The 23,639-nt window shown below is 52.0% G+C and overlaps 1 protein-coding gene across 2 annotated transcripts in view; it reads left to right on the top strand.

The window, feature by feature from the left end:
• The first annotated feature begins 7,531 nt into the window (after positions 1 to 7,531).
• The window catches only part of RAD50 (RAD50 double strand break repair protein), an 82,514-nt gene continuing 66,406 nt past the window's right edge, over positions 7,532 to 23,639 (top strand). Inside the window, exon 1 of one of the 2 annotated variants that reach the window (XM_058677477.1) lies at positions 7,532 to 7,650. The gene's annotated coding sequence lies outside the window, so the exon portion shown is untranslated. The remainder of the gene's footprint in view (positions 7,651 to 23,639) is intronic. The other variant, XM_058677479.1, reaches the window with a different exon arrangement.

Genomic DNA, 23,639 nt, shown 5'->3' with positions numbered 1-23,639 from the left:
GGGCGGAGCGTGGGTTTCGATTTCTTGCAATCGCTGAGGCCTCAGGGAAATCGAGGAGTTTCCGGGAACTGCGCCGGGAGCGCTGAGGGCTGCGCAGCCCGAGACGGCGGGGTATGGGCGTGCGTCCAGGGCAACGGGCAGCAGCTCCCCTGGAAGTTCCAGCGGGAACGGGGGGAAAACCGGCCCCGGAAAAGCCCCCGCGTGAAGGCACCTGCCCCGGGGGCCCTCCCGGGAAGGATGTTTGCACGCGGGGTGGGAATTGAACACGTGGGCATTTGGGGGTATATATAGAGAAAGTGGGTGCTAGGAGCAGGTACACACAGGATGTGAGGAATGTCCCCAGCTGTGCTGTCCACTGTCGCATCCCGTCACGTTGTCCTCGCGTGATGCATAAACGTGCTTCTCTTTGGAATGGTCTCCTTTGGGTACTTTTTTGCTTACATATGAGGGGAGTTTCCCCACGCAACTGGGGGCACCCATCTGGTCCACCTGCTGAGTCCCGTGGTCCCAAAGCAAGGGCTACAGGACTGGCTGAGTCAGTGAGTGAAGGAATGGCACCAATCACAGACTTCTCTGGGGGCTGCAAGGACACCCTGCTGCATCCCTGGGAGACCCCCATCTGTGGGAGAGGCCCCAGGGCCTCTGGGGGTGGGTTCTCCTGTAGATTCCTGATAACTGTCAGATGGGATGGTTGGACAGCAAGTAGCCTGTGGTCATCACAAAGGAATGTTGGCCCAAGGGTTGGCCACTTCTTTCCCTTCCCTGGTCTGGGGCCTGGGGAGGGGAATAGAAAAGGGGGACTGTGGGCTAAACCTGGATGGGAGCCAGGGTAGCCTTGAATTCGGGGTTGAGGTTGCAGTCCAGTACTGTCCCTGGCATTTAGGACCTGAGGTCAAGGTGGACAGTGGTAGCCCTGGACATTACTCACCCTACCCCAAGCTCTTGCAGGGACATCAGTCAAGTACAGTTGAGCTCCCTCAGTTCCGTTGAGGAGCTGGGGGCTTGTGGCAGGACAGGCAGACAGTCCAGCCCACGTCCCTGGGACAAAGCTGCCCTGGCATCCAGCAGCCTAGGCTCAGGGGGCCTGGGAGGGGGCCAGGGAAACTCCAGATGCTGCAAGAGCAGAGCTGGTGCTGTGAGCACAGCTCCTGTGTCTCTGGTGACTCAGCATGGGAATCCCGCCTCCAGGGATTAAGGCTCAGAGCAGTGGGGCGCCCTTATGGGGAGGACCCCTGCAAACACAGCTAACAGGTCATTGTCTGTCCCTTCCTTCTCTTGTGACCCAGGGCTGTGATGCAGGCTGTCTGTCCCATCCAAGTGGTACTCTTGGATTCCAGAGTTCAAACCAGGACCGCAGCCCATACAGTTTACTTGAGTGTGGCAGGGGTGGACAGACAGATGATGGAGTCTGCTGGCCTCAGCAGCTTGTGGTCTTAGCCGTAAGGCAGTTTGCACCGAACCCCATGGATGCCCCTTCTTTCCCCCATTGGGAAGGCTTCCCTGAGCAGCATTGTGGTTGTTCCTGGGGTGGGGTGAGGGAGATCTCTGCTGCCTTCACACCCTGTCCTGTTTCCAGGTGTGGCCCCTTAGAGCCCACAGAGAGACTGGGAATTCAGAGGGAACAGAGCCAGGGCAGGGGAATGGAGGGCACTCTCCTTGGCTCCTGGAAAGGAAGTCAGCAAAGGAACTCGATCTAAAGAGGACAACATGATGGCTGTAAGCCCCTTCTCTGCCTGAGGAAATCCCTAGGAAGGCCGCTGTTGAGACCGAGTCGCCGTGGGGCGGAGGGCCAGCAGAGCCCCAACTGCCTGCATGTTCTGGGAGAGAAAGTGGACTCACTGCCATCTGGCCTGATGGGTGACAGGCCGGGCAAGCATGAAGGGCAGCCCTGGGGGTGGTTCAGAAGACAGGATCTGTGATGGGACAGGGCCAGGAACACAGCAGCCCAGGGTACACAGGGAGAAGGGGCTTTGGGCAGGAGGGTCCAGGAAACCACAACCTTCCTTGCCTCCATGAGAGCCCCCAAAATACTGGGAAGAGTTCCCCACAGCTTGGTGTCCTGGTGCTGGGGTACTTTTGTCTTCAGTGAAACAGAACTGCAGAAGGCAGCCTTGGGGCGTCTGCTGGCCGTGGGATGCTGCCCAGCCCCGGGCCTGTGAGGGCCCTGCAAGGGACTGAGAAACAAATGCCCTGACCCGTGCCAGGAACCTGATGGGAGCTGCCCTTGGGCAGAACAACCTGTCCCCAGCACCTAGCACTTGGTAAGTGTGCTCTGATGGCTGAGTGACAGCTATGTGTCAGAGCCGCTGGAGTAAGAAACCAAGGGACAGTGATACGGCAGTGTGGGGACAGACGTGCAGATGGCTGTATCGAGGAGTGAAAGTTCAGGGATGATCAAAGTTTAGTAGGCCAAGAGGAAGAGAGACCGTACTGGGATGCCAGAGGCTGGCGAGTTTAGCAGTGCAGGGTATGTCTTGCTCTGAACAGGGGGCTGCAGTGACCAGCCCAGGAGCGACTGCTGGACTGGTCAGTGGGGCCTTTGCTTCCAAAACCCAGAGTGCTGTAGTCCGGAGTCTGTACTTAATTGTTATTGTTGCTAACAATGCATTTATTTTTTTTTTTTAAACATATATATATATATATATATATATATATATATGTTTATTTTTTTTTTAAATATTCATTTATTCATTAATTACATTGCATTACATGACACAATTTCATAGGTACTGGGATTCCCCCCCCTTCACCCCAAACCCTTCCCCCATCATGAATTCCTTCACCTTGATGCATAACCACAGCTCAAGTTCCGTTGAGATTCCCTAATTAAAAGTTTACACCATACAGAGTCCAGCATCCCACTTGTCCAGTTCAAGTTCAACCGCCTCTTAGGGAGGCCCTCTCAGGTTTGTAGGCAGAGCCAGCAGAGCGTCACCTCGATCAATTAGAAGCACCAAATGCATTTATTTTTGAAAATAAAATTTTGAAAATCAGAGCCACAAAGAGGGAAAAAGACAGATCTTCCATCTGCTGGTTCACTCCCCAGATGGCTGCAGTGGCCAGTGCTGGACCAGGCAGGAGCCAGGAGCCAGGAGCTTCCTCCACATCCCTCATGTGGGTGACAAGCATCCAAGCACCTGGGCCATCCTTCATTGCTTTGCTTTTTCCTAGAAGCATTCGCAGGGAGCTGAATTGGAAGTGGAACAGCCAGGACTTGAACTAGCACCCATGGGGGATGCCTGCTGGCAGCAGTTTTGCCTGCTACAGAACAATGCTGGCCTCTGGACTTGGTTCTGGTCAGGGCAGTTCTGAGGATCACTGTGTTTCCAGGTGCAGGGGCTGTCCTCAGATGTTTACTGAACTGCATTCTGGGGTGGGTCCCCCTGAGGGTCCCTGTGGACCTGACCTTTGCCCTACAAGACTTCCTGTGGCAGCCACAGCTGATGATGCGTGCTACACACTGAGGTGGGACCAGGGTGAGGCAGGTGCAGTTCCCCACCACCATGCACTGAAGGAAGCTCTCACTGCGCAGGACCAAACCCATCTTGTAAGAACCCTGACACTGAACTTCTACTCAGGGTCTGTCCATGGGTCCTTTGCATTGCCTCACCCTAATCCAGGACGCTGCTGCACGCTGCAGGCAGGGTGCCAGGAAACTGACCAGGGGGCTCAGGGGAGTTAGGGCCATGGCCATAGGGAATGCCGAGAGGCAGACTTCTTGAGAGCAGAGTAAGAGGACAGAATCTGGAAATGGTCAGGATGTGGAATGGCCAGGATTCCCTTTCTGGGCCAAGTTTAGGGAGAACTCCCGCTCTGCCCACAGCCAGGGCCAAGACAAGCCCTTGAGCCTTGGCTCTTGTCCCAGGCTTGTGTCTAGTGAGTCAAGGATGACGGGCTAACTAGAGTAGGGCAAGAGAGGTAAAGGTCACAGCCTGTCCCAAGAATGCCCATGTCACTCATGACCATAACTGTTTCTTGAAAGATACCCCGTACGTGCCTGGCCTTGTCTGTCTGTTAAACCTTGGGGGTGAGGACGCAGCAGGTGGGAAAGGGGGGAGTGTGCCTGTCAGCCCCATCTGCCTGCTGCTTTCCTGCAAGACCAGGGCATTCACAGCTTGCCCCCCACCCCCTATGCCCCTTAGGCCCTGGACAGCTAAACCCAATGGCAACAGCACCCCCTCCTGATCAATATAGAGAACTGCCCCTAACCCCTCCTCTGGGAGGTGGAGGCTTGGAAATCTTGGGGTGGGAGGGCCCTGCAGGGACCATGTTATAGGAAAGGGTGGGGCAGGGATTGAAGATGGACTTTGCCTAGGGCAGGTAAACAGGTGCCACCCGATAAACAGAGCACCCTGTTTCCTGGTTAGTTGCCTCTGAATAGAGGCCAGGAAGGGTTCTCTGAGGTGATGGCTGAGGGAAGTAAATTCTCCTGAACCTGCTGCCCTCCCCTGGCATTGCCATGCCCACGGCAGGGGTGGGGACTGTGCCCGTTGCTCCAGTGCTCCTGAACAAGCCTACAGGGCCCACAAAGGCCTGGGCCCGAGACTGAGGGCTGAGGGCTAGACATGCAGGGGCTGAATCCCAGGTGTGCTAACAGACGGCCATGGCTGGGAGCAGGGAGACCCCGGGCCTAAGGCTTTGCCGCCTTGTTCTCCAAACGTGGACCTGGCCAAGTCCACTCCACCCAGAGCTCCCGGCCAATACCAGTGCCTTAAGGCATGAAAGTCTCTGTGGTATGCTGGCTAGATGAGGGCCCTCTCTCTCCCCCCACCTCCCCATCCCACCCCATGTAGCCAGGAGCCGGCAAGTCCTCATAGGCACGGCCACAAGCAAGGCCATACCCTGAGCAGCCACTTCCCAGCCTCTGCCCTGCTGTACAGTTGAGAGAATGGCCTATCCACACTGAGTCCTGACCATCAGAAGCTGTGGACATCGTGGTCAGAGTGAAGCTGAAGGCCTCGTCGGGCTCCGGGGAGCACGAGCAAGAGTCTGGATCTCCAGGCTGAGACAATGAACACTAGCACTTTGCAGGGGGGGATGAGGGGGACAGTGGCTCCTTCCCAGGGAGTTGGGGGTATGGGCCCAGGGCATTGTCAGCCCCTCACAGTCGCTCTGACCACACACCTGCTCAGGGAGAGGGGTGTGCTCTAGGAGAGTCCAAGAAAAGGAAAAATGGTGAGCAGGGAGGCCTCTGCTCTCCCGTGTGAGTACCAATTTGTTTCCTATCCAGCTCCCTGCTAATGTGCCTGGGGAAGCAGCTGAGGCTGGTCCAGGTGTTTGGGTCCATGCCTGTGGGAGATCTGGAAGAAGCTCCTGGCTCCTGGTTTCAGGTTGGCCCAGTCCTGGCTGGTGCAGCCATTTGGGGGAGTGAATCAGTGGGTAGAAGTCGTTGTCTCTCTCTGACTCTCGTTCTTTCTCTCTGTAACTCTGTGTTTCAAATAAATAAACTTTTTTTTTTAAGAGAGAAAGAGAAAGCGGGCACTACCCGAGTGCCCTCCCCCCATGGTGCTATGCCCAGCCAGTGGGCCTGGCCACCCAGCCTGAGGCAGGAGCCAGGACAATGGCGAGCTGCCATCTGTGCGTGGGAGGCTGACTTACCTTGCTCAGGCTGTGGAACAGGAAAATCAACCTGCAGGCACCAGGAGATGCCAGAGCAGAAGAAGCAACGGCTGAGGCCAAAGGGTCCAGTTTCCTTGAACAGACAGGCCTGGTGAAGGCCTTGGACCATACTGCCAGCTGTACCATGGTGAATTCTCTGGAGCCTGGCCCTTCCTGGAGCGGCCAGCACCAGGACTGTGACAAAGCTCTTCTCCTGCAGTCTCTACACACCCTCTCTCTCCTGTCCTTTTCCTGGATGTACATCTGGTCTCTCCTTATGGCTCATGTTTACTGAGCATGAGTGCCACAGAGCTGGATTCCCTGACAAATCCAGGCAGCAAATGCTTGTTGTTGCCAGGTGCAGAAGAAGGTGCTGTGGGCACAGGCGCTGGCCAGTGCATTGAAGCCTGCATTGTGTGCTGGACATAGAAATGACCCTGCTTTCAGGAAACTCACATTCCTGGGGAGGCAGGCAGTGAGCCAGTCAGTAAGGTCATGGTCACACTGTGATCTCTCTTCTGCAGAGAACTGGAACAGTACAGTGTCATTCAAGAGCCCAGAGGCAGCTCACACAATATCCAAGGAGGCGACATCTTAGTTCCCTCAGTGGCAAAAGGGGAAGCAAGGAGCAGAATATACGGAACAGCATTCCAGGCAGAGAGAACAGCCAGTGCAACGCCGTGGGGAAGGGAGCAGCTTGGCCTGTGACAGGGAGATGGCCCATGAGACTGCCGCAGAAATGGCTGGAGCAGAATAGCAGAAGGTGGGGCTGCAGGTGTTTGGGGTCAGGGTTGGCAGCCGGGCTCCATGCCAGTAAAATGGAGACTAGGAGGATGTTGGGTAGGGAACGGAGAGGTGCAATGTGCATAAAGAACTCACTGGCTGGGACTGACACTTGGCATGGAAGAACCTGCTCGGGACACCTGCACTCCATATTGCAGCTCCTAGATTGGAATTCCAGCTCTGCTCCCAATTCCAGCTTTCTGTTAGGGAGCACCTTGGGAGACAGCAGGTGATGGCTCAAATAAGTGGGGGCCCTGCTGTCCACATGTGCCTGGCCTGGCCCAGTACCAGCTTTTGGGGATGTGTAGGAAGAGAACCAGTGAGTGGAAGCTGTCTCTCTGTGTTTCAAAAATGAACTTCATGGCAGCTGTTTGCAGGCCTGACTGCAGGGGGGCAGTGTGGAGGCCAGGAGAACCCCTGCAGAGGCCAGAGGAGGAGGAACCACTGGTGGGAGTCAGGAGTGCCTGGCGGCCACAAGGTGAAACACAGCATTTGCAAAGCAGATATAACTATTAACATCCATAGCACAGAACCAACAGTCGTGACTCAATCACAAGACCACCCCCCCTTTTTTTCCCTAAGAGACAGATTTGAATAGATTTTCCAACCACCAGAAATGTACAAAACAAACAAACAAAACCACAGGAAAACAAGCCTCATACCTTTAGTTCCTAGAGACAGGTGTGTCACCAACACAATGAAAGACGGCCACACCACACTCCCATCATGCCGACTCTGCCCTGATGGGGAGCTGCTGGCGGGAATGTGAATGAATGTGACAGCAGGGACAGTTTGGCCATTTCCTAGAAGGCCAGACACATACTTAGCATCCAGCCTGTTCATTCAGTGCTTTGGGAGCTTTCCAAAATAAGTGTGTGTCCACAAAGGTTCTTAGCAGTATCAACCAAAGAATAGTTACTAATTCACAGTGTATGACAGTACTTAAAGGAGTTCATGGGCAAGAATGGAATTAAGAGGTACGTTTGTTTTGATGCTAACACAAATTGAAATTCATGCATAGCTTTTTTCATAATATGCATTTTTGGTAAGCTTTTTGAAGATCTCTAATATACATGAGTTTCAGAATTCTTGTGGCAAAGTAGCAAATCTTTATTCTATTTTCTATTAACTTTTCTTTAAATCTATTTAGTGGCTTCCCCTGGGTTCCGGATTTCGGTAAAGTGGCGTGAACACTGCATCCTGTCTCTCCTGCGAGATGAAATCTGACAGCCCGCGTGCACAGAGGACACTGAAAGTCAGAAGCAGCTGGTGAGTGAAGGGAGAACCCAGTGGGTGAGGGGTCACTGAATGGCAGGAGTTGGCCATCTTTGCCCTCCACTGCCCTCTGGGCTGGCCCCAGAGCACAGCCAGAGCCTGGGAAACCCCCGAGTCCCCCCCGCCCCCCGATCTAGTCCAGATCTGAAAAGTGGCAAGGAAGTGTCAAGGCTCCCATCTCATCCTGCTGCCTCAGAGGCCCACACAGAGGTGTCCCATCTAGGAGGAACCCCAAGACGCTGACATACACCTCCTCCCTCGCCATCCCCCATCTGTCCTCTCTCCCCATCCCTCCCTCTTTCTCTCCATTTGCTGGGCTGGCTCTGGATGAGAGCACAAGGGATGCAGGAAGCTTGTAACCTGCTAAGGTAGCTGTGGTCCCAGCTTGATGGCCAGAGGGGGCTTAAAGAGCCGGAAAGGGACAAAGTCAGGAAGGTGACCCTGCAAAGCTGTGGGCTCACCTAGGGTGAGCGTGCCTGGGGATGCTGAGGTGGGAGCAGCTACCCTGAGAGACTGCGCACACGGGACAGTCCTGAGCAGTACAGCAACGGCTGCAAAGATGCAACCCACAGAGAACCTGGGAGCCATGGAGGGAGGCTGGTGGGAGCCCGGGACCCTCTGAATGCCCACCAGAGCACAAATAGCCACAGCCCCTGTGGTTGACCAACAGTACCCGCAGCCCTGTGAATTTCTGAGTGACCAGGACACAAAGTGGCAGTCCTGCTGGCATGTAAGGAAGCATCCAGGGAAACCTCCACCAGCAAGAAGAAAGACCACCAGAGACACCCGAGAGGGGGAGGAGTGTGGACCAAGTAACAAAGGTGTTTGTGAAAACACCCCACTCACATGAGCGGAGATACAGGAAGGCTCAACGAGAGACCAGGAGATACAAAGAACTTTAAAAAAAAAAATTAGGAAGATTTGAATTTTGAGATATAAAAACCCAAACTTCTATACCCACTGGACAAAAGCAGAATGGAAATGACAGATGGAAGGGTTAAGTACTCTGAAGATAGGCCAGTAAATGATCCGAAGGATTAACTTTTGTTTAAAGGAACTGGGGTGACATGATCAAAACATTTATGTCACTAGGGTTCCAGGAGAGGAGAGAGAATGAGGTCAACACCATAGTGTTGGATGAAATCCCATTTAAATGATCTACTTATTGAGGCTGGCATTGTGACGTAACAGGTAAAGCCGCTCCCTGCACTGCCGGCAGCCCATATGAGCACTGGTTTGGGTCCCATCTGTTCTGCTTCCCATCCACCTCCCTGATGTTGGCCTGGGAAAGCAGAGGACGATGGCCCAAGTCCTTGGGCCCCTGTACCCACATGGAAGACCTGGAAATAGCTCCTGCCTCCTAGCTTTGGCCTGGTCCAGCCCCAGCTTCAGTCTTTATATTGCAAAGACAGATAAACTGGGAAATCTTCCCCAAACTCCTGCAACAGCCAGGGCGGAGCCAGGTCAAAGCCTGTAGCCAGGAGTTCCAACCTGATCCACAGCAGGGGTGGAAGGAACCCAAGCAGGGAGTCACTGCTTGGGAGTCTCTGTAGCAGCACAGCGTGGTGTTTCCCACTTAGGGTCCCATGCCCTGTACCCCAGTGTGGAGACAGCCTTGAAGACTGCAGTCTGCGTCCCTGGTCAAGGCTCTCAGACAGAATGGGCAGACCAGAATGGACAGGAGTCTTCCGGGGGACCTCACTTTCATACTTTTCTGAGTGTGTGTAAGTAGATGGATGAACACATGAGGTGGATGGGTGATGTATGTGAGACACATCATACTTTGGATCCTGAAGCCGGCAAGGGTCGGGGGTGGGGAAGCGCAACACTTGGCCAGTAAACATTGTAGGAGCCACAAACATCTTCCAGTCCCCGGGATTACTCGACAAATGCCAGCAACAGCTAAGCCTGGGCCAGGTGCAAAAATCAGGAGCCAGGAACTTCTCCTGGGTCTCCCAGGTCCGTCTCCTATGTGGGTGGCAGGGACCCCAGTGTCTAAGGCAGCACCTGCCAAGAGGGTACATTAACAGATGGTGTTGAAGCAGAGAAGGGGGGAGCCCAAACAGTCTCCTGAGTGTGGGCCTGGGGTTCCAGGCCAGAGGAGAGCCAAAATTAGGGGCCAGAAATGAAGTTGCAGGGTGGGGGAGTATGAGAAAGCTGGTGACTCAGGTGCTAGGTACTGGCCAATGCCCACCGAGCTAGAACCCAAGCACGCAGGACCTGCCTTCGCACAAGTCCCACTCTGTCCATGAATCTGGCCCAGACTAAACCCATCATCTCTGTGTCCTGTGCCCCTCTGGGGACCAAAGCTCAGGACGAAGAACCAGAAGCTGCGGGAGTGTCGTGACCCTGAGAAGGACACGAGGCCCGACACCGGAGCGCCCCAGCTCCTCTGTGCCTTCGCAGGGCAGATCCCCTTCTGCCTGGCTGGGTCCCTTTCCTGGCGGTCTGAGGGTTCATGCTTGGTTCCCACTATGATCTGTATGCCTGTGGCTGGGCCGTAGGGGGCAGTTGGAAGGTGGGGACTAAAAGAGGTGGGGACTTTGCCGCCCCCAGCCCAGGCCTTGGCGCCAGCCGGACCTCGTTCGTTTTTCAAACTTGTCTTAAGTACCTTAAACCCTTGGAACCTGTGTGTGCAGGTACGAGAGTAGACAGTTCGGGAAACCTCGTTAGTGGGGAAATTAAGACTGGGAATTCCTTAGCAGGCCACTAGGGGGAGGCAGAGAACTGAGATCCTGGGTTACTGGCCAAGAGGAGGAAGAGGTGGAGGAGGAGGAGCATGGTGGTGCGAGGGTTGGCCAGGCTTGTCTGAGAGCCCGAGGCCCACAGGCAGGGGTAACTGCAGGACACCCCAGGAGATCCGGGAGAGCTGGCAGCCCACGTGGTGTGTTCGGGGTGGGGGGAAGCACCTGCAGGGCTCCCCAAGGCGCAGTCCCCGGAGCCTGGAGCTGCACAAGGGGCTCCAAAGCCACGAGGTAGCAGACCCCCCCAGGTGAAACCAGGGATCCCACCCCCTGCCCCCGCTCAACAACGTGCAGAGAACCAGAGAATGTGGGTGAGCCCGGGTAACCGAAGGTCTTTCATCCCAAAGAGGGGTTCAGGTCTGGATCTCCAGGACGGAGCGTCTGTACCCCATTAGAAGGTCCTTGGTCGGGGCATCCTGCCTGGTTGTCCAACCCACCACCTCACACCTCCAAGGCAGAACAAGGCCGTCCTCGTGGTTCTTCACCTCCTCTGCTTCCACACAAAAGCCACAGAGCTTTATTTTAAGCAGATGTATTTATTTGAAAGGGAAAGGGGAAGACAAGAAAAGAGATTTTGCGGCTGCTGGTTCACCAACAGCCAGGAGGTCTCTCCAGTGAGTGGCGCGGGCGGAGCCCTGGGGCCTCCTCCACTGTCTTCCCAGGTGCGCTAAGCAGGCAGCTCCATCAGAAATGGAGCAGTGGGCCCAGCGGCGTGGCCTAGCGGCTAAAGTCCTCGCCTTGAATGCCCTGCTGGGATCCCATATGGGCGCCGGTTCTAATCCCGGCAGCTCCACTTCCCATCCAGCTTCCTGCTTGTGGCCTGGGAAAGCAGTCGAGGACGGCCCAATGCATTGGGACACTGCACCCACATCGCAGACCTGGAAGAGGTTCCTGGTTCCCGGCTTCGGATCGGCACGCACCAGCCCATTGCGGCTCACTTGGGGAGTGAATCATCGGACGGAAGATCTTCCTCTCTGTCTCTCCTCCTCCTCTCTGTATATCTGTCTTTGTAATAAAAATAATAAATCTTAAAAAAAAAAAAAAAAAGAAAGAAATGGAGCAGCCAGGACTCAAGCCCGGGCTCCAATTTGGGGTACCTGTGTTGCAAAATGGTGGCTTAGCCCACCATGCCGCAGAGCCAGCCACAAAGCTGGAGATCTTTGGGGAGCAGAGAACAGGCACTTCCCAGCCTCTGCCTAGCCATCAGGGACTACCCGTTCCTGGAGTGAGTGTGTGTTCAGGGCCTTCTCTTTAGCTGGTTCCTCTCTGAGGCCACCCCAGGCTGGCATTTGACTCCCCTAACCAAGCCCCCTCTCTCCCTCATCTCCTGTTTTTACACCTGTCCCTGGCCCTCATGGCTGTGTGTCCTGTGACACTTTGTCTGTGTCCCCTTATGTGGCTTAAGCACCTCTGGGGGCAGGGTCTTCCTGTCATCTCAGCACTTGGGACTAACAGCAGTCCAGACCCAGTTTCCACAAGAGCAAAACTCTCATTGAATCCTCTCAGTTTGCTTGTCACCTCCGGCTCACAGGGGGTAACCCTAACTCTGCACAAGGCTCCGCAACACGCCTGGGACATGGACTACAGAGGCCTGGCCTGAGAGCGGCACCCTGGTGCTGTGTTGTTTGTCTCAATGGTTGTGGTTCTTGCCCTTGACAGCGCTTTCAAGGCACAGCTGCTGCATCTGCTTACCCAACCCCGTGCTGTGTCCAGTGACCCAGAGCAAGACGGTGTCCTGCTCCCTGCTTTGCCCCCAGGGCTCACCTCACGGTGCCTGGACCCCAGCAGCACTTGGGCAGGGGACCTGCTGGGAGGCAGCCACTGTGAGGATCTAGCCACTGAGCCATTGATTTGAGTCCTATGGTTTTACCTCATACAAGTATAAAAAGTCCCCAAATCATGTATTATTTCATTGTACCTGTTTTTGTCATTTTTGTGAATGGAATAACTCAATTTCAATGGCTAAATTTCTACCTTGCAAGTGCCAGGATCCCATTTGGGCACCAGCTCATGTCCCAGCAGCCCCACTTCCCATCCAACTCCCTGCTTGTGGCCTGGGAAAGCAGTTGAGGATGGCCCAAAGCCTTGAGACCTTGCACCCATGTGGGAGACCTGGAAGAAGCTCCTGGCTCCTGGCTTCAGACCAGCTTGGCTCTGGTCTTTGTGGTTGCTTGGGTTAGGGTTAACCGTTGTGGTTATTTGGGGAGTGAACCAGAATATGGAAAATCTTTCTCTCTCTTCTCCATAAATCTGATCTGCCTTTTCAATAAAAATAAATAAATCTTTTTTAAAAAATGTATTTTTTTATTGGAAAGTCTGATATACAGAGAAGAGGAAAGACAGAGAGGAAGATCTTCCATCTGCTGATTCACTCCCCAAGTGGCTGCAACAGCCAGAACTGAATTAATCCAAAGCCAGGAGTCAGGAGCTTCTTCGGGGTCTCCCAAGCGGATGCAGGTCCCAAGGCTTTGGGCCATCCTCGACTGTTTTCCCAGGCACAAGCAGGGAGCTGGATGGGAAGCAGAGTTTCTGGGATTAGAACTGGTGCCCATATGGGATCCCGGCAGTGTGTGCAAGATGAGGACGTTAGTTACCAGACTACCCTGCCAGGGCCGTAAATCTTTTTTTTCCCCCTAAAGACTTGCTCTAACAGATCAATAAAATATAGGCATAAGTGTGATTCTTTAAGTTAATGTATTTCTGTAAAAAAAAAAAAAAAAAAAAGACATTAGCTACATTAAGGTCTCAGAATTGAGGCACCATGATGATGTAAGATGTCAAGAATGCAGGAAATGGGGTATGGAGTCCATGGGGGAACCACTTGCATGAATTTTTTTCTGTTAATGTAAAATTAAAATTTTATTTTAAAAAACAATGCTACAATGAATATATTTATTTGTATTTCCTAATGTTCTTGGCTAAGGATTCGCCAGAATATACACTAGATCGAAATTCAGGCTCCGATGGTATGCATGCCTTCAATTGTAGTAGGAACTGCATTTCAAAAGTACCGTTTACTCTGCTGACAGTGCTTAAAAATTTCTTTTGAGCTCAGCATTGTGGCCCAAAGAAGGTTAAGTCACCGCCTGCAGTGTGGGAATCCCGTGTGGGGCCAGTTTGAGTCTTGGTTGCTATTTCCCATCCAGCTCTCTGCTAATGGCAAGGGAAAGTGTAGGAAGATGGCTCAAGTACTCGGGTCCCTGCGTCGATATTGGAGACCTAGAACAAGCTCCTGGCTTGGGGCTTTTGCCCAGCACAGTCCCATCCCCCTGCACTTGCACCGTTTGGAGAGGGAACCAGCAGATGGAAGATTTTGCTATCTCGCCCTCTCTCTTCCTATAACTTTGCCTTTCATATAAATGAAATATATCTTAATAATGATAATAATAAGGAATTCTTATTATTTCACATTCTGGGCAAAACCAAAAATGTCTGACTGTTCAAATTTCTGCGAGTCAAGTGGGCTTGAAATGTTATCTCACTGCGGTTTTATTTTGCATTTCCCTGATTACTAACAGCATGTATCTCTTTATGTGTTTATTGGCCATTTGTGTTTCCTGTTCTAAGAAATGCTTATTCATGCCATTTACATTTTTTTTTCTTTTCAGTGGTCTATCTTTTTCTTATTAATTGAGAAAACTTCAGCGTGTATCCTAAAAATAAATTCTTTGTCACTAATATTTGATGCAAGTATTTGTACTGGCTTATCTCTTGGCTCCCCGTGTGTTAAGTTTAATGAACATTGAATGAGTGATCTTGGCCTGGAAGACCTGCTCCTTGGGGATTTTCTTTGATGAAAATTCTCTCCCCCGTCCTGTCCCTGCTCCACTGTCCCCTTCTCCCTGTGTCCTGGGGACATTGAGCTCCCAAAGCTGTACCAATGAAGTTGTCCATTGAGTTTGGCCAGGGGAGCCTGGGCCACAGGGAAGGCCTGCGAGCAGGAGGCCCCTCAGCTTGCTCCTAGCACAGCTGCCCCAGGCTGGATGAGTCCATTGGTGGGTCTTGACACCTCCCAGGGGGTCCTTGCTCAGTCTTTGAAATTCAGGACACTGACTATCTCTACAGCTCCCAGAGGGCTTTTACACCCCACACCCTCTTCTTACTTTTGTAACAGTCCCTTTGATAAAGAAAAGCTCCTCAAGCTACCGAAGATGAGAGTTCCATCCTTTTCCCTCCAGCTCTGCCCACACTACGTGACATTGCATTTCCTTTTTCTTCATTATTACTTTCTCACTGGTCTTTCTACCTCCAGAATTTCTCAGCCTTGGCATTTGTGTGTCGGGTGGCTAGGGGTTCTGCTCTGTGTGTTGTAAACAAAATGTTCGTGAGCTTTGGGATGGTCGTTTTCTTTCCTTACACTTTTCTCTGATCTTGGCATGGTGGAAGGTTAGCTTGACAAAATGCAGTGGGATATATTCCATTTTGTTTGTTTTCTAGAAGGTTGTAGGTGTTTGGAATCTCATCTGCTGAGCATTTGGGAGGACTCACCTGGAAAACCATCTGGATTTTGTGTGCTCCCTGAGCAAGCATCGGGAAGCATGGATTCTGTTTCTCTCAAGGTTCTAGATTTGTTCAGAGTCTGCATCTTCTTGTTTGCACTGGACACGTGTTTGTGGCCTACTTAGATCTCCTGCACTGATTGCCTTCTGTCTGTACTGCCCGTACTCACTCCCCACCTACACCACATCACCCCGATGAAATGATCCACCTGGGCCTAGGACGGCGCCCAGGTTGCTGTCCATGGCCCACGGTGAAGTTCGCAAGCATGGGGAAGCAAATCCGGATGGAGGGAGCCGTGGCCACTGTGGGGTCAGGGAGGAGGGCAGCCTGGCAAGTGCGCCCCCTCCTCTCTGATCCTCTCTCTGCACTGTGGCAAAGTCTGCTCTGCTGTTTCAACCCTTCTGGAAGAATTTCATGGGCTGAGCAGACAGCCCTGCTGAGGGACATGCCAGTCCCTTCATGCATCATGTGGAGCTCTGACCAGCGGGGCCCTGTGTCAACCATGTTATCTCACGTCTTTCCTTACCTCCTTTACTTTTGTTCTTCAGTCTCCCGACCTGGGCTGGGACTCCCAAAGCACAAGAATCCTGGCTGTTGGCTCAGCTCTCTGAAGAGGCCTGGGCATGCCAGCTGCTGTCATGCCAACTGTGGATAAAAATGCCATGGAATTGAAACTTGGATGGTTCGACTCTCTCACGTGGTAGGAATCGGCTTGTGAGAATAAGTTGGGAGTGCGATCTGCAGAACAATAATGTTTTTCCATTCTTAGCTTTTACCTCTGTTTAATTTGGATGAAGGGAAAAGGGAGAGTAAGTTAGTAGAAAATGGGAAGTGAGTGACTGGGAGATACAGGGACCGTGTTCAGCACAAGGACTGCAGGACATGATGGCTCCTCACACAGTGCTGGAGACCTTGCCAGAGAGAATGAGACAGGCTCAGCGCAATGTGATTCCAGTTTCATGTGTGCTCTGAATGCTACAGGGACTTTCAGGGAGACCTTTCATGTCTTACAGCCACAGAGTGATGAATTGAATCTAGGCTCAAAGTCCTACCCTTTGTAGGTCTTTGTATAGTTTCAAAGGAGAAGAGTTGTGCAGTTTCTATTTTATGTATTTATTTGTTTTAAAGGCAGAGTGACAGAAAAGATAAAGCTCTGTCTGCTGGTTCGCTCCCCAAATGGCCCCAATAGCTGGGCAGGACTAGGTTGACACCAGGAGCCAAGAGCTCCATCTAGGTCTCTCACAGCTATGGCAGGTATTGGGCTATGGTCTGTTGCTGTCCCAGGTACACTAGCAGGGAGCTGGATCACAATCAGAGCAGCTGGAATTCAAATGAGCATCCAAATGGGGCTTGGCATTTGAAGTAGGAACTTAGCTCACTGCATCACAGTGCTGGTCCCTGGCACTCTGCTATGTCAGAGTCGGAGCCCTTATCGGGAAAAGGTGGGATGTGAGACCTGGGACAGCAAGAGTTCAGGGGACAAACCTGAGACTCCTGTGCTCTTGAAGTCCTGAGCGCTTTCATTGGGCAGAAGCTGCCTATTTCCCAGCATGCTTTGCCTGAGTTGGCATTACAGCTTCATTTGCAGCAAGTGCTTTTTAAGATGGTGTGTCGTCCTCCACAAGCCTTGCTCAGTACTCCTTATAGCTCCCAGACCATTGAGCAGAGCCAGGAGACGGAAACCACACAGGTTACTCTTGCAGAGGGGAACTGAACGTAAAGAAGTATTGACCTGGGCAATATAAGCACCAGGATCCTTTATGGGCACCAGTTCCTGTCCAGGCTGCTCCACTTCCCATCCAGTCCCCTACTGGTGGCCTGGGAAGCAGTAGAGGATAGCCCAAAGTCTTGGGACTCTGCACCTGTGTGGTAGATCCGGGAGAGGCTCCTGAGCTCCTGGCTTTTGAGAGTGGACCAACAGATAGAAGATCTTCTCTGTAAATCTGCCTTTCCAATTAAAATAATAAATCTTACAAAAAAATGCTGACCCATAGGACTAGACAACTGTGCAGGTGGAAAGGAGCAGTAAGGCTTAAGGGGGTGAGCACTGTGGGAGCAAAGGGAGAGGTTGGGGTTGGTGGAGAAGGAGCTTGGGGTCTGACACTCACTTGTCTGTGAAGGAGGTGAAGGGAATCCTGAGCTCAGAGCAGGAGTCCTGCAGGAAACCAGGCCTTGCTGCGAGTGGCAAGAGGAGAGTGGTGCTGTTGGCTCATGTTGTGTCTCAGACATGACAGACGTTGTTAAGATTGGTTCTGTGGAGTAGTGGACAAACAGCAAACGGTGGGTGGCCATTGCTACTGGATGATCAGACTGGGCCTAAGACCAGGAGTACAGAAGGACACGAACAGAAAACAAAAACAAGGGCTGGGAAGCAGAGAGGCTAGAACCCATACTGCCTTCTTCCTGCAGCCTCCTACTGACAGATCCCAACGGGGATTCTGCTGGATCCAAGGAGAACCTGAGCTGGAGAAAGACAACCCAGAGGAGCTGCTTTGTAGAAAGCTTGCTCCAGTAGTGTAGAGGATAGGTCTGAAGCTGAGAGACTGCAGCCGAACGTGCTCACCCATCCAGTCTTAGTTCACAAGCACGTGCCCCAAGGGTCCGGGGGACTGTGAGTCCCAGGCCGTTCCTCCAGGGGGAGTGGACTGAGTTCATCAGCAGAGGGCCCTGACTCTAACTCAGGACTCAATGTGTTCCCAAGAACATTTACTGGAGTTGGAACCAGCTGGGATGCTTCCTTGATGCTGCGCAGGAGGCCAGAGCATGGCATATGAATGGAGGTGACAGAGCTTCTGTGTGTAGTATTGAATAGGTCAGACAGCTCAGGGAGGGGTGAATACTCATGTGCATGAGTTGAATATGAGCTGAGAGCTCAGGATCGGGCTTTGTTTTGGCCGGTGCCGAGCGCACTCCTGTTAGTAACACAGCCAGGGCCGGGCTGGCGGGGAGAAGCCAGCATTATGGTGGGGTGCATGGAACCCCAGGCTGGGATTAGAGGCAAGGTAGACAAAAACACCGCAGTGGCAATAGGGGTGCTTCAAATTGGACCTTCAGGTGGCTCACAGTTTGGGTGCTCCTAGAGACAAGGGAGAGGGATCATCTATCAGTATATATGTATAGGTAGAGAGGATCAGGAGCTTGCGGGCAGAAGGCTGACATCATAGGGCCGACGCATTGGTTCAGCTGGCTAATCCTCTAACCTCAAGTACTGGCATCCCATATGGAGACCAGTTCATGTCCCAGCTGCTCCTGTTCCCATCCAGCTCCTTGCTTGTGATCTGGGAAAGGGTGGAACATGGCCCAGGTCTTGGGACCTTACATCCATGTGGGAGACCTGAAAGAAGTTCTAGGATCTTGACTTTGGATCAGCTCAGCTCTGGCTGTTGCAGCCATTTGAAGAGTGAACCAACAGATCAAAGATCTTTCTGTCTTTCCTTTTCTCTGTAAATCTGCCTTTCCAATAAAAGTGAATAAATCTTTAAACAACAACAACAATAAAAGGCTGATATCAGCCACAGTCCCCTGCTCTATCCCTAGGCCAAGACTGCTTGTAAACCCGGTGTTTGCCAGTGAGTGGGAGCTGCTTTCCTCCACCACCGAGGTCTGCATCGGGCAGCCAGGCCCTGGAAAAGGAAAAAACGCGGGAACAGAGAACAAAAACAAGGACTAGGAAGAATTATATGTATAAAAAATATATGTGAGTATATATACACACACACACACACACACACATATATATATGGATTATTTGTTAGATTGGTCTCACCAACACAGACACCAACAAACCCCAACTGCCCCCCTCATTCTCTGGTTAGAATGGGACCTGCACAGGACCTGTGAGAAATGTAGCTTTGGCATGAGGCTTTCCTTATACCCCATGACGATTTTCTGGGTTGTTTCCTGTGTAAATCGGATGAATGTTCCCAACACTTGTGAGGAACTGTGTGTTGGTTGCCTGGGCTGGGAAGAAAGGGGCTTGAAGCTTTCCCTGCCCAGACTGAAACGGTAAATGGAGGGTGCAGCTGGCCTCCTGGATGCATTGCAAGAGTTAATGCTGACTGCCTGGAAAACCGGGAAGCATGCAGGAGCAGGGGGTTGTCACTGACCTTCTGGCTTCCACAGAAACCAGGACGGCTGCAACTCGGGTCGACTGCCTTGCAACAGGTCAGCCGCCGGGCTGAGAACAACGAAGTCAAGTTGTTCAATTCGTTTTTAAAAATCTGTGTGTGTGACAGAATCAGGATCAGGCCTTAAAGAACAGGAAGGCCGAGTAGCGAGTCTGAGATGTAGCCTAGCTTTTCTGTTTCGAGGCGTTTGCCGATCAGTCATCAGTGGTGTGAGGTCGGCAAGCTGCACGGTCGAGAAACGGAAAGCAGCACTGTGGTGAAGGGATTCTGAAGCTGGGCTGTCGTGCGGGCTCATGAGACTCACAGGACAGTAGCTGGAACTTGGTGCCCACCCGGAGAAGGGTATCTGTAGACACTCCCAGACTTTCCACTGGGACTGCCTAAGGATCACAGCCCAAGAACTAAGAGCCACCCCTACATAGATCAGCACTTTAAAAATTAAAACCCAGTTTCCAATCAGCCATATCTCAGACTAAATGAAGATGAGGCACTTACTTACCACTTACTACAAGTTGGCTAAATTCTGGAGTGTGATAACATCATTCTGTACAAAACATCAACTGTATGCTTGAAAAAAACTTTTTTTTTAAAAGATTTATTTCTTTTTATAGGAAAGGCAGATATATAGAGGAGGAGAGACAGAGAGGAAGATCTTCTGTCCCATGGTTCATTCCCCAAGCAGCTGCAACCAATCTGAAGCCAGGAGCTAGGATAATCCTCCGGGTCTCCCATGTGGGTGCAGGGTCCCAAGGCTTTGGACCGTCCTGGATTGCTTTCCCTGGCCACCATCAGGGAGCTGGATGGGAAGCGGGCCCGCCAGGATTAGAACTGCTTATATGGCCTTTCCGCGCTCCCGGCGAGGGCTCCATACGGCGTTGTCTTTGATTCCCGGCGTAACTTTACAGGGAAGCTGTCACAATGTCCGGAGCCCTTGACGTCCTGCAGATGAAGGAGGAAGATGTCCTCAAGTTCCTGGCTGCAGGAACCCACCTGGGAGGCACCAACCTCGACTTCCAGATGGAGCAGTACATCTACAAACGGAAAATAAACACCAGTTTCTAAAGAAAAAAAAAAAAAAAAAAAAAAAAAAAAAAGAACTGCTTATATGGGATCCCGGTGCATTGAAGGTGAGGACTTTAGCCAATAGGCTATTGTGCTGGGCCCTGCATACTTAAAATTTTTTAAAGATATTTATTAATTTCTTGATCTGAAAGGCAGAGTAGTGACATTTCCCTCCTGGGTTGGATTTGGGGGAATCTTCTGGAAAGCCTTGCAGGAAGTTTAGTGGTGAAGGATGAGGGACAGCGAGCTCTTCCCCACGTGGAAGCCAGATACCGCATGCCAGTGCCTGCACAGCTCTCAGAGGGTCCTGAGCCATTGCTTCCTACGCTGGTTGCTAAGTCTCTGGGGGCATGGATGAGGGGTCAGGTCCCACGGGTTTGCCTTGATCAGGAGCAAAGCTTGCCTTGCACCGAAAGGAAAGATGTGCGGCCGTCTCAGGCTGGGAGCACTGATTGCCCTGTCAGAGGCAGCCAGGCCCATGGAACTGTCTGGCTTCTGTACTTGGTATGCCAGAAACACCTGCCCAGGTTGCTTGCATGTCTGTGGTGCATCATGCGTTTGCTGGCTTGCTTGCTTGGGATGGCTGAGATCTGCGGGTTGACACAAGAGTGGTGCAGCTCACTGGCGACAGATTGTCACCACGCCAGCCAGAGCCCTGATCATTTTCACATTGAAGGCATCCATGACACCGACTTGCACCCACTCTTCTCATACAGGCCAAGTTCTCTGGGCCTCAGCTAAACAACCACAGCACCAGCACAGAGCAGTGCAGATGCAGGCGCAATAATGTGGATAAACTGAGTCAAGTCCCTCTTTCTTCAGCGCTGGTTTGATGGACCTGGATTGAACTCTTGCGACTCAAGGGCTCAAGAGAGCAGGTTGCAAGAAAACAGACAACATGATCTAATGAACTGACAGCCGAGGTCAACATATACCTCTGCCAACCCAACGGCAGGATGAGAAAAGAAGCAACAAAGGTAGGCCCCTATGGGCGCAGCAGTCTGCCTGCCTCTACCATGGCTCTTCCTGCTGCTCCGCCTGGCAAACACTCAGAGCACCATGGAAAGGACTGAGGGCCACATGCCAGTGGATGCCACGTGGATGCTGAACTCCAAAGGCCAAGGGAGGATGACGTCCTGAGGAATCATGGAAGGTTTGCAAGGAGACAATACAGAGTCTGGATTGCAGCTGTATCAAACATGGGTTGCGTATCGTCAGCCAGCTGAACTCTCTGGGTCTTTGATGCCCTGTCATAGGCACTGGCCCTCCCCGGCTTGTGGTGAGAAGTAACTGGCATGGTGCTAGAAAGGATCCAGAAGAATCCTGCACCTCACTGCAGGGTCCAGATTAGGTGGTAGTTTGCTCTCCTTGCCCTCTTCGGAAGGAGCCGGAACAGTGTGAGTATTCCTTGAAGGTTGATTGAGGTAGGGGTTGGTGCCCTCTGCTCTCTGTGGACACATGAAAGAATGGCGCATCCTTTACCCTCAAAACTACTCTTAGCAGTGTGATTTGGGCTGAGAGCCAGGCCAAGTGAGACACCTTACGGAAAAGGGATAGAGGCCCAAGAGAGCCAGAGCTTCTGCAGAACGACCCTGGCTGTCAGTGGCCTTGGCAGGAGTGTTCCCATGGAAGGTTCTTCCATGTCCCTCCACAGTTTAGCTTCGTGGTCCACACTGGCTCTTCTCACAGAGCAGCATCCATGGCTTCACTGGGATAAAGCAAAAACAGACAATCTACTATTAGGGTAAGCTTTGCATGTAGAAGCAGGACCCAGGTAAGTGCCCTTATGTAACTCAGGGCCTTCAGGTTGGCCTGGGTTCAGGGGACAGCTGATGTGATTCACAGGAAAACCGTTTCCTCCGGCCAGGTGCACCTCAACATGCCTTTGTTTCTGCAGGAAAAGGAGAACCAGGTGAAGAATCCCAGTTTTTTCCTTTAAAAACCTTGACACATCCAACAAGTTCCGTTTCTGTAACTTACAAGAGTCTCAATGGCTTTTGGCTTCTCCAGTACCGGGAGGTTGGGGAGTGTTCATTTGTGGGGCTTTAGAAATGATATTTCAGTTTTAAATTTGCATAGCTGACATAAAACCCTAATCAAGAAGTGTGTGAGGGAGAGGAGAAAGTAAGGCTTTTGGGAAAAACAGATTATTCCCAAGTCAGGGAATGCGGTGTGTTTCCTGCACTGATGGGCGGGAGGCCTGAAACTTGCTGGAGCTCAGTAACTGTTTGCTGAGTTGAATCAGCTCAAGATTCAGCCTTTTTTGCAAGTGGGGTTCCTGTTTCCTGTCGGTGTCTACAGTGCCAGTGTGGTGGCGTGTGCCATTTGTCTTCTTGTTTCTTTGCTAGCTCAGCTCCCACCCTCCTGGAGCTTGGCAAGGTGCAACTGGGTCTGCGGCTGTGTTGCGCCGTTGCAGAGTCCTGAGCACCATGCATGTCCTGCCTGGGAGGAAAATACCATTTTGTCCTCAGAAGGACTGGCTTTCTCCAGCCTGGGAAAATCTGTGTGTGTTTGCGGTAGCCCTACTCCCATGCCTGGAAGCATGGAAGTCATTGCTTCACCATAGCAACGCAGCCCAGCACTGCTGCCAGGCCTGAGGGCTAGGCTCTTCTGCAGCCCCAGCCCAAGACCTCTAGTGCAGGTGCATGCATGCCTCTTGCCTGACTCAGGGCCTGCAATTGAAACCCAAGTGTTGACTGAAAGAGAAAAGACTGGATTTTTCACCAGGTTCTTCCTCAAGGTCTATTTCCTAAGCAAGGCATATTTTGGAGAGGAACCTGCAGAGACACTCCTGGTGGTCATCAGCGGGCAGATGGAAGTGTGGCTGCAGCGGAAGCTTGTGGGCTGCCTTGGTTATGGTGACCTGCCGTGACTGGTGAGGAGGACATCTCCCTCTCCCTGTCCTAGGCCTAGGTGCTCTGGCTTTCCCCTGAGCTGGCAAGTTTGGTTGGTCTGTCATTTCTTCTCATGGCTGGGAAGAAAATGGGTGAAGGAGCCCTTCTCCTGCCCCCTTCCCAGGACAAGCCTTCAAACTCAGGCAGGTGAGTGTGGCAGCGAAGTCTCTACTTGGGATACAATATCCCACATCCACGTGCCTGGCTGTTCTGTTTCTGATCAAGTTCCCTACTTGTGCGCACCCTGGAAGGCAGCCCATGATGGCTCACATACTTGAGTCCCCACCACCTATGTGTGAGTTCTGGGCTCCTGACTGTTGAGGGTATTTGGGGTGTGAAGCAGCAGGGAGGTGGGAGACTTCAACCTGCCAGCAGTCAGGCGCTCCCTCCAAAGACAGCTGTGCTCTTGTGGGTGGTGCAGACACTTGCAATAAGACAGACAGACGCCAGCAGTAAATTAAAGCTGAGTTGCTTAGTTTCGTTTTATTGGAGCATAGCATAGTATGAAATAAATATTAATTTACCAAGATTTTTAATCACTTCATAAATAAGTTAACAGACATTTCACAGAATGTCACATTAAATAAAAGTGTATCCTATATCTGTTTTACCTGGGGTAAACTCTAGGAAAATGCTTTAATGATTCTAATGTCTGG

The sequence above is a fragment of the Ochotona princeps genome, chromosome 19 (assembly GCF_030435755.1).
Source record: "Ochotona princeps isolate mOchPri1 chromosome 19, mOchPri1.hap1, whole genome shotgun sequence".
Lineage (NCBI taxonomy): Eukaryota > Metazoa > Chordata > Mammalia > Lagomorpha > Ochotonidae > Ochotona > Ochotona princeps.
This window is presented reverse-complemented; position numbering and strand designations above follow the sequence as displayed.